This window comes from Mesoplodon mirus (genome assembly GCF_964341445.2).
Source record: "Mesoplodon mirus genome assembly, chromosome: 6".
Classification (NCBI taxonomy): Eukaryota; Metazoa; Chordata; class Mammalia; order Artiodactyla; family Ziphiidae; genus Mesoplodon; species Mesoplodon mirus.
Window position 1 is genome coordinate 86,330,993 of NC_138982.1, and position 15,808 is coordinate 86,346,800.

General features: G+C 35.1%; 1 protein-coding gene across 9 annotated transcripts in view; it reads left to right on the top strand.

The window, feature by feature from the left end:
- Positions 1-15,808, top strand: part of ZBTB20 (zinc finger and BTB domain containing 20) — an 825,027-nt gene that overhangs the window by 378,997 nt on the left and 430,222 nt on the right. Inside the window, exon 1 of one of the 9 annotated variants that reach the window (XM_082624277.1) lies at positions 7,483-7,765. The exons of the other annotated variants lie outside the window; for them this stretch is intronic. The gene's annotated coding sequence lies outside the window, so the exon portion shown is untranslated. Of the gene's footprint in view, positions 1-7,482; positions 7,766-15,808 lie in introns of those variants that run through there. 9 annotated transcript variants of the gene reach the window in all.

Here is a 15,808-nt window from a genome sequence, read left to right on the forward strand (position 1 = left end):
AAGGTTTCCATTCCACTATTGAATCTTTAAAGAAATATCAAGGTACAGTCTTTCTTTTTCGCACAAAAGCATTCAGAGCACTAGTTTTAAAGAGAGCTTAATTCTTGCACTAGATGTTTTTAACTCTCTTTTTTTGTTCAGAACACAGGAATGCTACCCTCTCTTGTCTTTCTTAACATCTGCAGGACTTTTTTCCTTTTCTGTGCCCAGTTCAGATTGTCTTGCTCTCAATACCAGCTACTCTGTCTCATTTTTCCTCCACTACTGTTTCACCCTTTCCTTCTTTCTCTTGCTTTGCCTCAGTGTTCTTACTTTCCCCCTGTATTCCTTATACTTAGAATTGTCTGTAACTTCTCATCTGGACAAACATCTCCTAGTTTTGACCTAGACTCAAATCCCATTTCTTAATTGTTCTCTTCTAAGTAGCCATCCTCTTCTCTACCAACAATTTATTTTGGTAACCATCCCAACCTCATTAGGCTATGTATGTATTTTAAACAAATAAGCAAAAATAAATTCATATTTATCTGCCTTGCTAGTCAAAATGCTTTTCTTAGAGGTTGGGGGCTCTTTGATATCTTCTGAAGAGTACATATCACTTTATCTTTTCAGTAAAGGTGGCAATATCTCGTTGCATTAGCAAAAATTGAAAACTGTACGTTTCATATATATTGGTCATCTAGATATCACTGAGACATCGAATGGTTTATTTATTTAAAGCATATCAATGACACTTTTCCTGAAGTGAATCTTATATTTTTCAACCTTCTTAAACAAAGTGTTGCAAACATGAGTTAATCTTTATATAATGATTCTGTGATCATCATTACTGTATTAGTTTCCTAGGGCTACTGTAACAAAGTACCATAAACAGGATGCCTTAAACAACAGAAATGTACAGTGTCATAGTTCTGGCAGGTAGAATCAGCAGGGTTGGTTTCTTCTGAGGGTTGTGAGAAGAAATCTGTACCATCCTTCTTTTCTAACTTCTGATTGTTTGCTGGCAATCTTTGGTGTTCTTTGGCCTGTAGAAGTATCTCTCTGATTTCTGTCATCATCTTCAGATAGTGTTCTCCCCATGTGGATATGTGTGTCCAAAATCCCACTTTTTATAAAGACACCAATCATATTGGATTGGGGTCCATTCTACTCCAGTATGACCTCATCTTAACTAATTGTATCTGCAATGACCCTATTTCCAAATAAAGTCACATTCTGAGTTATTGGGGGTTAGAACTTCAACATATGAATTTTGAGGGGATATAATTCAACCCATAACAAATATAAATATTTTTTTGTGTAGAGCTCTACCACACTGATTTCTGTAGGACACAATTATAGGTATGTTTGCAAACTGTACATAGTTCTCAGCCTTGGATACTTCATCTCTCCCCTACTCCTTTCTTCCTCTTCATTCTGAGACACAGAGTGATCATTTCTTACAGTTCCCATTGTGCTTTCTTCTGGAAGTATCTCATCTTTCCATCTAACATGAATGGAGGTCGCAGATAACTAATGCTACTATGTAGTAAGGAAGAATACATAGGTTCCAAGTTAAAGTCTCGCTGATGAATAAAGATAAGTTTGGACAATCATGTGTACTTTATGGCTTTTTTTTTTTTTTTTTTTTTTTTTTTTTTTAGTTTCTCAAGGACTCTATTTTCTCTTTTCTGGGTTCATGACCATGTTAAATCGAGATTTAGTTATAGGTGAATATGAGAAGGCTGGGTAATAGAGATATTAATGTATTATTTTCTCATGACAGATATGAAATTTAAAGCTATATATCTGATTAAAATATTAGAAATTGTATTATCCTGTCTACTAGTTACCCAGGAGTTTACCCATTAGTATAGGAAAATCAGAGTTCTCCTTAGAATTCTGTAAGGTGTGAAATCTGAGTAGAACATACTTATCCTTTTGTATGGTGTCTATCACACTGAGATCATTCAACAAACATAATGGTAGTGCAGAACTGTGTTGAAGTCAAATGCTGTGAGTGGGAAAGGAAATGTGCACATTTAGTTCTTAGCAGGTAGTCCTTCCTGGCTGGATGAGGGGCCTGTGCCCATAGGTGCTGACCTACCAGGAGTGGCCTATGTGGTTCTCAGGGTACCATACTGATGAGCCACCCACCGTGGTTCCAGTTTTGGCAGCCACAGCCAAATTGGCTCTTTGATCTTTGGAGTGGCTCCTGCCACTGTGACTGTCTCTGTTTGTTTTGCCCCTCCCTTTTTTCATTACTCCCACCTGGCACTATAGGACAAAAAACTGAGAGGTGGGAGGAGGTTGGGAGGGGACACTTCAGGAACACAGCTTTGCCAAATATGAAAAGCTACTTAAGCAGTTCTGGTTCCAAAAGCTCATGTATAACATTTCTGCCAACCCATTAGTGAATACATTTTATTTTATATATCATTCAACAGTCTGCTAAAAATCACTTTCCCTGATTCGGCTTTCTCATTACCAGGGTCTTAGAGCCGCCATAAAAATAGTCTTAGAAATAGTCTCCCTTCATAAATATCTGAATATGCTTAGAAATATTTACTTCATCTTATGCCTTGATATTTTCAGATCAATTCCTCTAATATATCAATATTTGAAAATCAGCTTTGGTGACTTGATTGTATTGGTCATATTTTTTAAACTGTATGAAATTTTTGTTGAAAAGTTTTAATAGATTATGCAACAGTGTCTCTATTCTAATGCAGTATTTGAACAAAAATGTAAACATGACAATACCCATTTTATAGCTGAAAAAGTGAAAAGCTGAGGTACTAAATATGTTACTTAAGATTATACAGGGTGTTGGTGTCATTCTACCCATTTGATACTGGTAGTATCATTGGATACTCTGAAATTTAGGAATTTAGCATATGCTCTATGAGACGATAGCAATATTTTCTCCACATTATCTTGATAATATCATTTAGGTATCATAGATAAGGAGACAGAAAACTGAGACATAAGGGGATATTAAATGACTTGTAGCAAATCACATAGCAAGGTCACAGGAAAGCTGACAAGGTCTTGGACTCCTTCACTGTGTGAACTAGCCATGACTAGTTTTCTGACAAGAAATATTTTTCTCCTTTGGGGAATCCCAATTTTCACATTTGTAAAGGTTGGAGACTTTCACTGAAAAAGTAATGCCTCAAGGGACAAGGACCTTTTGAGAAATTTAAGGTTTTAATCTCAACCTAGTACAGTCAAATATATTGATCACCACTTAACAATTTACTTCTAAATACTTCTAAAATTCTTGTTTAGACAGAATTCTAAATTTGAAACTGGAATTAAATCACCCTTTCCCTCCATCATTATCCAGTTGTCAGTTAATGAAATATTTAGGTATTAGGTATTTATGTACATACATAAAAATGCATAAGTTTGGAAACTGTAAAGTATATGGAATTTATTTGAGAAAATGTTATTAAAAAATAGTATCAACTTTGAACTGTTTCTGTTCTAATGTTTGTTTGTCATCATTTTTAACCAGAAGATTAAATTTCCCTAAATAAGGCTGGAGAATCAGGTAGTTAATAAGGAAAGAGAGACTCAACCTGGCCAAAATTTTACTAAGTCATTGTTACCAATCTAGGTATCCCAGGGAAAGAGTACTTGAAGTAGTCTTCCATACGTCTTCTTTCTACCAATTAGGGTTTCTAACTGAGAAATAAGCAGATTCTAGAAAGCTCTGACTGCCCAAGAAATCCCACTCAGGCTACTGTGGCTCAGAAAATCCCTATGCTTATTAATTGGTCTGCTGATTTCCCCATCTCCTGATCTCAGGTAGAGGCCATCGAATAAGAACCAATAATGGAAGGTCCAGGCAGTTCCTTATCCCAAAGGAATCCTCAAAGGAGAAACCTTACATACACATTCAAGTAAATGAGAAGAGCCTTTGTGAAGCCCCTCCAATGACCCCCTCCATGAAGAAATACCCCCATTTCACCTACAACCAGCTTTATCGCCATCAGTAAATGTGTGTTCCACTAATATTTGCTCTATACTTTAGATCAAGAACTGGAGATGGCTGGTCTAAATCAAGGTCAAGTGAGAAGAAAGTATGTGGAAAGGGCATCAGGGTGCCTGGAGTTGGAGAATGCTGGTAGTTAGCTGGTAGTTAGCAAACTTAGCAGCATCGGGTTGTCTGAGGAGAGCCTATGACTGTACTGAGTGCTGGCTTCCACAGTGAGTCCCAAATAAGCTTTTACATCTCCACTAAATGAAATGTAACATTGTATTAATCACTTGGAAAATTAAGATATATTTTTTTCTATTATTAACTGGTAAATTCTTGTGTCATCTCTCTCTATTTTGTGGGTCAGCTCTGTTTTCTTAAATACAACCATTTCAACTATATTATTAACATTCTCAAAGGAAATTCTACCAGACTACCAAGTCCAATTTGCTTTAGCTAAGGCTTACTTACATTTATTGTCTAAGGCAGGCTTACATATTACATGTGCCATTTGGCTCAGAAACAGTAAATTTTAGTTGTATATAATAAGCTTTAACTCTGAATGCTTCAAATGCCATATATTGTGCATCTATTCTGGGCTAATTTCTATGCTTTGTACCCTACTACATTACCTCCTTTAATTTTCACAGCAAACAATTTTAGAGATAAGAGAATTGAGCCTCAGAGAACCTAATTAATTTGACGGAGGGCACACAGCTAATAAGTGTCCAAGCAAGGATTCAAACCTAAGCCATTCTGTCTCAAGGTCTTCCTGTCACTTTTTAAACCACTGTCTCATTCTGCTTCTAAAGGTGTAGAAGATTCTGAATTACCTTCTAAGAGTTTGTGAAGTTTTAATAAGGGAGAGGGGGGCTGCCGTAGCATGTGGTTCTGTGGTGCTAGTTTTTATTATCTAAAACATGCCCAACTCAAGCTAGTTGCCAGTTTGTCCCAAGTGCTAGCCTGTTGATACCATAAATGCTATTTTCCAGTCGTATTTTATGAGACATGCCTCTCATTAAATATAGAAGTTTAGCTCAATTCTCAAATTAACCTCAAAACTACCTTAATTTTGCTAGGTTAAAAACAATAACATAAATATTATATGTGACTAGGTAACTATAAAGTAATGGAACTGATTTTTGGTGGGTGTTAGTGGCACTGGTCTCATTGTTTAGAATGAATCCACATAGTGCATATCCAGATTCACCACTTGTGAGTTTCATAATCTATTAAATGGAGATGGTAATAGTACCTGCTTTGTAATATTGTGAGGATTAAATGAGATAATATATGTAAAGTTCTTAGATCAGTTCCTAGCATATAGTAAGCACTCAATAAATGGTAAACTTATTATATATGAGTATTACAGAAATAAAAATCAAACCATAACTGGTAGGTGCTTGGTACATTCAGGAGCTCAATATGTATCTGTTGAATAAATTAATAAATTGTATCAGTTCTTCAAACTGGCTAGTGGTTAATGATTTATGGTAAATGCAGTATTCTGCCGGCTGCCTCACTATTGAGTTTAATATAACACAAAATGTTTAATGTCGTTAAGAACTCTATGCAATCTTCAGGAGCATTTCCTAGCTCTGAAAGAGCTTTTTTTTTGGTATTGGGGTATCATTTCTTTTCCTCAACATTTTCACCTTTAGTACTGTATAGCCTGTACTCTCTGGCTAGAGTTATACGTGTGACCAGTAAATGGATATAGATTTTCCCCTTCCTTTATTGGTCATGCAGAAATGATTTATCTTATGGCATAATGAAAACAGAAGCTTTACAAGTATGTACACAGTGAAAGAAGATGGATGGGCTGGAAAAAAACAAAAAGTCAGTATGTGTTGTGAATGCTTCCTATTTGCCTAAGACAACTGAAACACTCTGGAGATACTGCTTACTTTTCTGGTGATGTCAAGATATCACAGTTTAGGGAGCCTTTTTTTCTTAAGAAATTCATTTTAAAATCCTGAAATGTTTATCATTATGTACCTGAATTTATCATGCTTTAAATACCATAGTTTCTAAATGGTAATCTAATTCTAATAAAAGTTCAAAGATTTGCCTCTCTCTAGAATGTTCTTCTACCAATGATATTTCTACTCTACCTTTAGAAACAGTCCATGCATCACTTCTAGAAGCCCTGCCTCATACTTTTATGCATATTTATGTCATTCCCTTTGTTATAGTGTATTATATTGGGTTGACCAAAAAGTTTGTTTGGGTTTTTTGGTAAGATGTCACTGAAAAACCAGAATGAACTTTTTGGCCAACCCAATCGTTTTCTGTTTAGATTTTCCCTTTTTGAATCTAGTGGCTAAATTGTGAGCTTCTTGAAGATGAGGATAGTGCTTTATTTATCTCTTGATACATAGTATTATTCAGTTCCTAGGATAGAGTAGGTGCTCAATAAATATATACCCAATAAATTAATGAACTTGCAGTCACACACACACACACACACACACACATACACATTAGATCAAGGCATGAATAAAATGTCCTATAACTTTGCATGTTCCTTAAGTGCTTGTGAACCTTTTAATATTGCTTATGAATAGATTGATATATTTCCGAATGTTCTAGTCACCTTGGGGGAAACTTTCTAATCTTTGAAAACAAATTTTTTTTTTTTTTTTACCTTTTCTTATTCTTTGTTTTTACTTCGAGCGTCACTTTTGCACATGGACTCAAGTGTGCTGTCAAGTACTGATTGTTTGACTGGACCATACAGTGTTATGAATCCTTAGTTTTATTCACACGCTGCCTGTTTGGTGGCTTTGTTCAAGTACATAATCTTATGTTATATAATAAATACATGGATTGTGTCAGTTAACTGGAAAAGTCTTACTTTCAAAAGCAGTTCTCAGCATTTAATACAGTGCTTGGCATATAGTTGGGACTCAGTAAATGTTTGTGGAATGCATGAATAAATCAGCCATTATTGTTAACTGTTTTGAAGATGAGGTATGAGATTTAAAAAAAAAAAAAAAAAAAAGACTAAATGAAATGCCCAGTATCAGACAGCGGATGAGAGCAAATCTGACACCCATAATTCTTACCTCTGTAGAGTCTCTCAGTCGTTACATAGGCTCACTGAGAAGTGCCGTATATGTCTGATTTCTCAACTTCACCCTGCAGTAAACTTTTGCAATCTGGAGGCTAGAGACCGCTTTTGTAAATGTTGTCTGCCCGATAACTGTGTTGGCACCGAGGAGGCCTTAGCAGATAAAGTGGAGGAACATATGGCTCCCATCTGAATACAAATTGGTGGACATAACATGGTAATTCAGCAGAGATGTCCTCTATATTGTAAACTGAAAGAGTATGATTAGAGGTGTTTATAAACGGCATCTGAATTCCCCCCCACCCCTCCCCACCTCTTTTCCACTGTAGTTTTATTGGCCTGAATCATAGCCATCTAGCGTCCCAGTCTCACCGCATTATTTGTTAAAGTGGCCAGCGTGAGGAATTATTAATTAAAGCTAACAAATCACCCTGACGAGCTGTGCCCTGGCATGGCTGAAGGTTGATTGGCGAAAGTGTTCTCCTTTGGAGAAAAGACTTTTTGTGCTCGTGACGCAGTCAGGGACGGATTATTGAATATGCAAGTTAGAAGAAAAATCACAGGACAAGCAAATTGAGTATTTACTGGCAAATAATTGCTCTCTTAAGCTGTGGCTCTCTTCCTAAATTCTTAACATTCCCGAGGGTTAGAAAGAAACACAGAAAAATGCATCGGTACAGAGTACATTTCAAAAAAATTACATAGGCTGATGTTTCAGACTTGTGCAGGTAAGTGTGATTGTGTGTGCATGCAAAGTGAAACAACAAAGCGAAGCAAGAGAAAGGGGGAAATTTTTAATCTGGTGGTTTTTTTAAAAATCAATTTGTTGTTTATTGGAATACTGCTCGACATATTTCTACGTTGACTGAGAGAATTCAGTTTCAGTGCTGCATTTATTGTGAAAGTTAGAGAAATGAGGAGGGAGGTTTTCTCAGAGTTACTTTGTGTCTTTATTAGCAGAAGAGTATGTTAATGTTTTGCCCCAAAAAATAGTTACAAACTTTGCTCAGATATTTGTGGGTATTTGTATGAAATTATCGCTTGATTTAAGGCTCTTCAGTTATTCTCAATATTGTTAATTGTGACCTGTCTTAACAGTGTCCTGAACACATTTGGGTACAACTATTGCGTTTATTTTTCAAAGTAAACTCTGTTTTACATTAGCACCGAACTGGTCCTTGTTCAGAGTTTCTAAAGGGACGTTACAGTTCTGGAATAGTTCCTTAAACTCCGGGCTTCTGCAATAACCAAAGTGTCCTTATTGTCAATTGTGTGGTCTTTTTAGCTGACGTATTAATCAAACTACTGAGTTCTGTGGACATTGTAAGATAAGTGAGACTAGATTAGAGACTTTTTCAAAAGCAAATTTAAATACATAAAAATATGAGTGTGGAAATGAAGGCTCATTCTATGTATGAAATGTTGACATATAGAAACAGAGGTATACTGCTAAGTACAGCTAGGTTATGTGAACAATATTATCAAAACACATATATCCACTGAGGATGAATTTCATATTCTGTGAAAATGTGCTTTCATCAACAACAAACTGTTTTTGAAATGAGAGTAATTGGCTGGCGAAATAGCATTTTAGGATTATAATAACTATGAATAACATGGATTTAAAACAAAGACATAAACATAATTTAAACTAAATTAATTAATAATTGCAAAGTGCTTTAACAATAAAACATCTACATGATAGTAATAATAATAGGAATAATAATAAAAATGGAAAGTCTGGCAATCACTCAAAAATTAAATCAGACAACTCTCATAAGGTTTTAGACAATCAGGATTTTAAAATATAAATATAAAAAACATATTTTACCTTCTTATCTGTTCCTTGAACCATGCAATATTGTGCTGGTTAAGATTTTTCCTTACTATATCCTATTTTATTAAAAAATGGCTTCCCTTAATATGTAGAATAGAGCTCAGAAGAAAGTTTTAAAAATATATTTTTTAAAGGTTTAATTCCCACTGGATAACATTCTGTCCTCAGATTTCAAGAGGCAGCCTCCTTAAAGTTTTTTGTGACTATTTGAGGGCACAATTTGGCCCATTATTTTCAAAGGGGGCATTTAAAGCATATGTTCAAAGACTAAACCATCTGCCTGCTTTATTATGAATACCACAGAATTATGAGGACTTGGAAAGGCTCAAAAATTGAACCAGAGTTCTATGCAAGATTTAAAAAAAATACAGCACTTATATTTTAAAAAGTTTTTTGCAACCACTTACTTTTGCTAAGTATTTCATTAGTCTTCTGTGGGAGACCTGTACCATTACACTCTTTTGATGTATGGGGAGTGGTGGCAAAATGTAGTTGAGTGACATGAACCTATGTCAAGTTAATAGTAGTATTTTCTCTCTGATTTAACTCACTATGTTTAAATGCCTTTTGGAGTTTTGGATTGACTTGTCAATAGTGAAACTCACAGTGAATTGGAGAAACATTATAAAATGGTGACTGCTGGAACAAAAATGAAATCCAGCTGCTAGCTTCTGGACTATCTACAAATGAGTTGCAAGAGACATGCGGAGGTCAGACTAAAGAGCACATCTGTAATCCAGCTGTGATGTAATGGAAGTATGAATCAACTATTGGTTGCCCATGATGGGGGGAAAAAGAAAAAAAACAAGCATAACTTGGCATTATTCCAGCATGGTACTATGTTCCTTTGGTATCTGAAAGGATATGAGATCCAGAAATTAATACAAGAACAAAAGTCATATTTGGGTCCCAAACACAATAATATTTCAGCCCAAGGTGCTTAGATAAGGACAAATTAACACGAGTATCCTTGTTAAGATGTCTAGTGCCCAATTAGGGTTCTTCTAACTTAACCTGAGTTGTTACTAGAATCAGTCTGAGACTAGCTGGATCATTATCAGAGGAAATGCAGAAAATAGACTAAACCCAGCTTGAATATAAGCTTTCATTGTTGAGATGACTTATCACTCTTTGTTGCTTAATGAAAATTATTTAAGAGAAAATAATAATGGAGTCAAAGGACTGAAGAGTTTGGTTGAAAATTCTAAGATATATACATATATATGTATGCAAAATACATATAAGTAAAATAATATATGCATATATAATAATATAATAATAATATATGCACACATATATGATTTTTAAAAGAATAAATATTTTTAGAATTGCACACTTTGTTAGACTGATTAAGCCTAGGAGTTGGTCGGGTTTTTTTGTTTTTTTTTTATACAGTCAGTCTAAAAGACTGAAGGCACAGATTTTAACACAGCTATAGTTGGCTTTCAGAACTGAAGGATGTCAGAATTAATGATCTGGTGCCGAAAATACCTATGTTCAATTTCATATGGCTATTCTCATAGTGGTATTTTAATTTTATGCCTCCCTAAACTGCAGTCCTGCAAATAATAAAATGAATCTATTAGCCCAAAGACTACAAAATATTTCCATTATTTTAGGAGATTAGTTTTTATTTTATATTTTAGGTGAGTTTGATATATATATATCTAATACACACACACACACACACACACACTTTTTGTATTGTTTTGTTTTCCTCATTTATTTCTGCCACCTAGTTCCAAAAAGGGAATTAAAATGAAACAAGAAAAAACAAGAAAAACAAGAAAAAGAAACAAGTAATACAGTGAAATACATGAATTAAAACTAGATAAGAAAGGCAAACAAAAAAAAAAAAACCAAAACAATAAATAAGAGCAAAGATATAAAAAGGAGTCAAGAGTGAAGTCGGTACACAAACTACATTTGGTGAAGTGCTATACATTTGCCTTTAAACTTTCATGCAGTCAAGTCAAAGAGAAAACCATGACAAGTTATGCAATTTACAACATTCATAAGAATAATTTTAAAACTTCCATCATTCATTGCTAAGGTTCTTGAAGACTCTGAATATTTAGCGAACTCAGTGCTAAGATAACTCCCATTGAAAATAATTATAGGCTGCAGAGACCTAGAGGTCAGGACAGAATCAGCAGCTATACCTTCTATGGGACATGTCTGGAGGAGTACACTGCAGTAATCTCTTTTCACTCCCAGGGGAGAAGTTTCTTGGGTGGAGGAGGGGGAAGCTTTAATTAGTGCAATTACATTGGCAAGACCAAGATATTATGGAAAATAGGGATTTAAGGAGGAAATTTTAAAAATTATTTCATGTAAATATATATATACATATATAGTTTAACAGTAAGTCAAAGATTTAGAAGGCATCCACTTTTAGAATAGCTATTAAAACACATTTTATCAAATAAATCTGTTGAATCAACATTGCTTCCCTAAATTGTTAATGAAACATTGCTGCACTGCTGCCATTCTTCTCCTACTTTTACTTTAAGCACACTGTCAGTCTTTGTGAAGTTGTAAAAAGGACCCTTTCTGTCTTGAATATGATGGTCTTTGCCCTTGCATCCTCCCTTCGTTCATTTTCAAAAGTCTTAGCAAACTGCCTGGTCTTTCCACAGGTAATTTTGATGGTTAAGTCTCATTGAATAAGCTAGTCTTTTCTCCATGTTGAAAAGGTGAAGCATAAAGATTTCTTTTCACATTACCTTTGTAGCCCAATCCATAGTAAGTAGTCCAAGGACCACCTGTATCAGAGTTACCTAGGATGGTTGTCAAAATGAAGATCCCTGGGCCCCATTCCAGAATTTCTGAATTAGAAGCTATGAGAATAGAGTCTGAGGCTCTGCAATTTAGGAAGCTACCTAGGTTAGTTATGTACACTAAAGTTTGAAAACCACTATTTCAATATCATGACTTTAAAATTTCTAGTATATGAACGTAAAATGGTAGGATTTCCACACCATAGTTGATGAGGGCCTATTATATTAACACTGACCAAAACACTAATGCATATTCAATAATAAGTGATGATTGCCTGCTCATGAGACTGGAAAGATCAAGCTTAGAAGAACATTCTGCATTTGTTTGAACCCTTCAAGCCATATCTCACCATTACAGAAAGATTTTCTTAAATATTTTAGCTATCATTTTCTGAAAACTACTATGTGCTAAGTCATATGTTGCATCTGGGTACTAGAGATACAAAGATGAAAAAGAACAAGTCCGTCCATTGTCGGAAAAAAATGCATATTCTAGGATAATTTATTACTACTAGGATATTGTCTTCTCTGTACTAGAGTAAGTATGAATTGCCACATAATCTTCCCTTGAGTAAACTGAAGATTTCCATTGTATTATATCAGTATGAGTTTATACTTGGTAGAAATTTTGCCTAACAGGACCACACTACAATTTGGATGTGGCAAAACGTAAGAAACCATTGTGGGTTCCTCCTTCTTCCCCTCAACAGAAGACCACATCCCCCAAGTCTGGAATGGGAGGTATCATGGGGACCTTCTAATTCCATTTCTCTTATCATCAATCAGTGATTTGTTACCAGGATTCCTTTTGAGAGGAGGAGAGAAATGTGTTAAGTGAATGCTCCTAACATTATGAAGAATTGTATGTCCTTTTCCACTGCCCCTCTGGGGCAGCTCACCTATAGGAAATGCTGAAGCCTGTGGCAGCATCCTCCCTACTTGTCAGGTAGGGCAAAATATGGAGGAACTTGAGCTGCTCCTGCCTAGTACCCTGCTCCCAAGTCCCATGAGTGCCAGCAATTGGTGTCAGCAGGCTAGAAGAGACATTTTGTGCATAAAGGAATTTGGTAGCTGGTCTGAGGAACAGGATGAGCTTGCAATTTCATTGATGATTCATGTTTTCCTGGAAAAGTATTGGAGACACCCTCCCCCTTTATTATTTCCAGAACAATATGAGAAATGTTGTGAGACCTTCTATATCCTTTTTTCCTTTCCTTCCCTTCTTTTTAACATGTATTTATTGCGTATTTAGTGCCATGCTTTCTTCTAGGAACTAGGGATAGAGTGATGAATAAAGTTTCTACTTTCATGAAATTTATATTAGGGTATATAATGTATTAGGGTTAGAAAGGGAATAAAATTACTAAATATAAAATGTAAAGTAATATAAATATAAATATATGCTTCATTTTTGAGACATTGCCTACTGTACTCTCCATGACTTCCAAATATATTCATGTTATTTCATAATGTGTATGTGTCTGTGTATGTGTGTGTGCATGTGTGTGTGTGTATAAATATATATATTTCTTGATGGATTTATGAACTCTGGGGAACAAACCAGTCAATTCAGGACTCTCCTTATTGTGGGAAGCCCTTTTTCATGGCGACCTGCACATAATGTAAGGGGAAGACAAGCCACCTGCAAGGACCAAAATGTGTGCACAGTCAACTACAAAATCCTTCTTTTTCATCTTTTTGCTTATTTGTGTGTGTGTGTGTGTGTGTGTGTGTCCTGGGTTTTGTTTTTCATTGTTTAATGAACTGAATGCTAGGCACTCAGTATACCCAGGGGTCTAAGACCTAGATAAGTTATAGGGTCAGTCTTCAAGTGAATAAAGGTAAAGAAGACAAGCAATTAACAATAGTGGCTTTGATAATGTTCTAAAGGACACAGGAAGGAGTACTGCCCTAGAATAGATCAGAGCATAGGCAACAGGAAAGGTTTCCCAGAGGGGGTCAGGTTTTAACTGAGACTAACAACCTCAGAGTAAAACAAAACAAAAAGGATTTTTTAAAGTAAACTGCTAATTTTTCACCTGATCACCTAAATAGTATGTGTCCATGGTGAATATATTTTAGACAATAGGACAACCTATTTTTTTAAAAAAGGGGGTGTGTGGAAATCACCGGTTAACTCAGCACTTGAGAAACCATTGTTAACATTCATAAGATACTTTTTGAGCATGTACTATGTTCTAGGGTTATGCCAGCCAGCCACTGTCCTCTCGGAAGGGAACATTTTAATTAGCAGGCAATATGAATAGAAACAACTCAAACTTTGACTCCTGTTACCTGTCTTCAGATTTGGGCTTACAAACCAGCTGGGCCCCAACTGGAGCTGATGTAGATAGAAGAGCACATATGAGTATTCTCCGGAACAAACATCATAGCACCTGCTATCACCCCCACCTGATATAGGTGTGAAAGTCAGATTCATTGGCTCTGCTTCTTTTCTGTCTATGTGACCTTGGGCAACTTATTTGGCCTCTCTGTGTCTCAGTGTCCTTCTTTCGTAAACTGGATCATTAACAGTACATACCTCATGAGATATTTTGAGAAATGATTAAGATAATGCATGTAAAGTGCTAATCACAGTACTTGGCACATAGTAAAGTATTCAGTAAGTGCTATCATTATTATGATGCTGATTACTGTTATTATTATTACTATTACAGTTATTTTCATTACCAAGGAAACTTGCAGAAAACATATTTTGTCCAAAGCAACTCCATTGTCACTACTGACAAAACAACTCACAACACGCTTCCTAATGAGGGTGGGTCAGAGATATCATCTTTGCGACACACATTAAAAATATGGATTTATAGCTGAAAATTATAATTTAGCTTGGTAGATAAATGACATTATGCAGACTAATTTTCTGTTTCTAAATGGAAATGATGTTTAAATCTGCCTTAAATGCCCTTCATGTTACAGATTTTGTTTCAACAATTTGTGGTTAACTCGGTTGTTTTATTAAAAGGAACTTTTAAATCCAAAGCCCCAATGTTCTATACCATCAGTGACTGAAAATGATTAGAAATATAAATTGACCTAAAGAGGCACCTTCAGGAAGCAGAGACTTCTACATTGTCAAGATCTGTATTTTAACATAATAGTGAACAAAGATATCTAGCCTAGCAGTGCTACATATTAGATGCTTAAATAATTTTTGAATTGATTTAGAATTTATAAGAAAAAGCATGTGAACATCAATGTAGATGTTCTGTAGAAGTGTAAGTGATTTTAAGAGAAAGATTACACAAAACAATAACAATATGTTAGAAAAAATCAGTTGTGTGGAATCTTTACAACATATTACGTTAAGTTTTTAAAATAGTAGGCTTGCCTCAGTATGAAAGGCAGAACTATATAGTGAAAAGAATGTAGACTTTGTAGTTGCACAGCCATGTATTTGTTTATCACCTCCACCACTTACAAATTATGTGATCATGGAGGCCTTATTTCTTGTGCCTAAGTCCTTAAACAGAAAATGGAGCAATAGTGGCCTCATTGCATGGTATGTTTGTATAGTGCCTAGAAGATTTCTTGGGGCATAATAGATACTCGATAAATGATATCCATTAACAATGGCAATAACAATAATAAGACAGAAAAGCACTGTGTACAATGAATATAAGCCCATTATATATCTAAATATAGATATGATTCATGTAAATTTGTATATACATTCCAATATAATAACTACTAATACCTGATTGCCTTGCTTAATATTTGTCACACCATAGGAGCATTACATGTAAAGTTTACATATTTAAATGCCTTTATGAAAAGATTTGCTTTATTTATTTTAGTTAAAGAAGATAAAATTCAAAAACCTAAAACTAACGTTATCTTTTGAGAAATGGCAATAAAAGCAAAATCCACCAAAGGATCTGTTACCAACATAGTCAGATAATTTGGACTTAATGCAAATAAAGAGCAGGGCTAACACTCCACTTCAAATGACAGAAAAAGTGAATTAATTTGAGAAACTCTTAGGTGACCCCTAATTTGCATAGTATTAATTGGAAGTATTTTAAAGATCATAGGGCCATTAATGGCTGCAGAGATTCACAATACAAAAATAGTTCATTGCTAAATTCGAAATCCTGTTAATGTCACAAACGGTGGGATGTGAAACACAAATG